Consider the following 2,830-nt stretch of genomic DNA (forward strand, 5'->3'; position numbering starts at 1 on the left):
GTCTCTCAACAAATTCTTAACTAGAATTTAAATTTACGAACTTGCAGTGGAGGATGTACCACTTTGGGAGCACTAACGACAAACGTGCAGGCTAAGAAAGAGGGAAACTTACAGCGCCGATGGAGTTATTAACGAGATGGCGCCAGGGTCACGGTGGTGGTTTGTGAGTCATTCTTGACTTCTTGTGATGAGAGAGGAGGAAATTAGGACCAAAGAAGATGACATGATCTTCTCTCATCATAAACACATGGCATACATCTTCAGATTAATAGTGTCTTATAGAAAGGACAATTTTTCTTTCTTGATTATAACATCCACTAATTTTCTATTTTTCGTTAATTATCTTATTTAAATGAATAACTTAGTGTCACTATGAATACTTAATTAATAATATATGAATTATAAGATATTATGGGCAAGACAAGAATGTATAATTCAAAAATTCAATTGTCACAAAAAAATTCAAAAATTAAATAAATCTATTAAACTAAAGTTAGCATTTTAACATAGAATCTGGAAGTCCTAAGATGGCCGCCTCGACCACATGTAGAGGTAATTAGATTTAAACTCAAATTAATTACATTAATTATATTTGATAGGTGAATAACAAAAGTTAACTTATAATCAGTTAATAAAAAAAATTGAAAATCAAGTATTTAAAATTCATACAAACTGGTCATTAGTTGATTTTTATTATTTTTAATTTATCCATTATTGATTATTGATTAATAATTTAAGTTCACAAAATTAAAAATTTAAGATAAAAATTTAAAATTTATATTTAAATTAAAATACAAACATAAGATTTATATAATGTCAAATAACTTGAAATTAAAAAAAGTTAATAATTGATCATTACAAATTTAACACTATAATAAAAAAAAAATCGCATCATTAAATATAAGAGAATTTTCAATTTTTATTCTTGATCACTTTTCACATCTTCATCATCACTAAAGGTTTGAAGGTCAAAATTTAAACTTAAAAATAAAAAAAAGATAGCAATTAATTGTCACCAAATTAAGAAGTTCTATTTCAAAAATAAAACATAATACTCTACATCAAAAACTTATTGTAAGATTGATAATACATACTAGAGATGAGTCGCCAATGTGCAAAACGGGCAGCGTAGCGTCCCCATGAAGACTGTAGTTGCCGTTGCGCTTGATTCATCCTCTTCTCTGTTCATTTCAAGCCTTTAAAAAATGAAATATTATCTAAACCTTCAATTGAATAATACCAATATAGAAACCAATTCAATTAGACACATTTTATGGATTCCCTACTTTGTAGACTAGTTTATTGGCTTTACCGTTTCAATAACTTGGCGTCAACTTTGGCAAATGCTTCCTCTAATACTTCTTCAATGGCTTTGAAATCTTTCTCAACCAATATTAACCCACCTTGTAAGGGTTCAAGACACTCCTTGTAGAATTTCTCCCTATAATTTGTACTTGGCACATCAAATCAACAAATCAGATTATGTAAAGAATAATAATTCAACTCATTACATATCCTTAAATTAATTAATATTGTGTATCCTATGAAAATAATTAACAATGTGTATTAACATAGAACGTGCTTGAGAAACTCAACAAAAACACTCCTAATATTAGCTTTATTATCACTTTTAACAGGATTTGATTCTTCTAAATTTAAAACATTATTATCGTTGCTTGTGGAGTTTCTACAATCAAACACATTAATATATTAAATTATCATATATTATATATATGTCCTTATAATCACTAAACATGACAAAATAGTGAAAAACATACCTATCACAAGTATTGCACATTGTACTCACCTATCAACTCAATTCATTTTCATTTTTTGAACATTGTCAAATTTAATTGTATGATTTTGGGCATGCTTGCCTTAGGTTTTAGTTTGATATCATTTCATTTCTGGATATGGTTGACTATTTATTCATCGGTTATTATTAGAAGGTTTGTGAAATCACCGAAATAAATTTGAAACATTTTAATAGTAGCCAAATTAAATTGATAACGGTATGCACACAAGGATAATTAATTAAAAATCATCTTTACCATAAGACTAGTTTCAAGGCAAAATCATGAAATGCTATATGTACACTTAATTCAATTGTGTTCACACGATAAACATGTAAGCATATTTTTTTGAATAATAACTGATAAATCATATTTTTTTGGTATAGGTTGTTGTTCATTATTTGTCAAAATTTTTAGTTCAATTTTTTTTATAGTTATTTCAAACTGAGCTTCCTGTATTTTTTGCAGAGATGGTAGAGCATGCTTGTGTGATGGCAAATCTACAAAGACAGAGGGGCTCAGAGGCTTACAGACGGTCAGAGACAGAGAAAAAAGGCTCCGGTGACAGGCTCACATGCAATGGCGACGATCAATCTCACAACGACGACGACTAAGCGATGAATCTGTGGAAGAACAAGAGAAGAAATTATATCTTGCAATGATGGAAAGATAGAGAGCGCGAGAGAGCAAGAGAGAGAGGAACTTACGGAGTTGTGTGAGCTGAGCAGCGACAGCGAGGAGCAGCGGGACTAAGCGGTGATGCCAAGGAGTTGTGGCGATGGCAACGAGCTGCGGCGACGGCGCAATGGCGGAAAGGGATGAGAGGCTGAGCTAAGCTACAAGGAGCTTTGGTTCTATGAGGAAGAAGAAGATGACTTAGGAGTTGGGGTCTGATGGTTGGTGGAGGCACTTAAAAACCCTAATCTCTAAAAACATGTATATATTATGTACTCCGAGGCGGGTACGAGCGAGTTTACCCTGACCTCGACTCCACCCCGTCCCAACCTGGTAGATGCGGGTCGGGTACCCGTGGGTTC

Source organism: Arachis ipaensis, chromosome B07 (genome assembly GCF_000816755.2).
Source record: "Arachis ipaensis cultivar K30076 chromosome B07, Araip1.1, whole genome shotgun sequence".
In the NCBI taxonomy this organism is placed as follows: domain Eukaryota; kingdom Viridiplantae; phylum Streptophyta; class Magnoliopsida; order Fabales; family Fabaceae; genus Arachis; species Arachis ipaensis.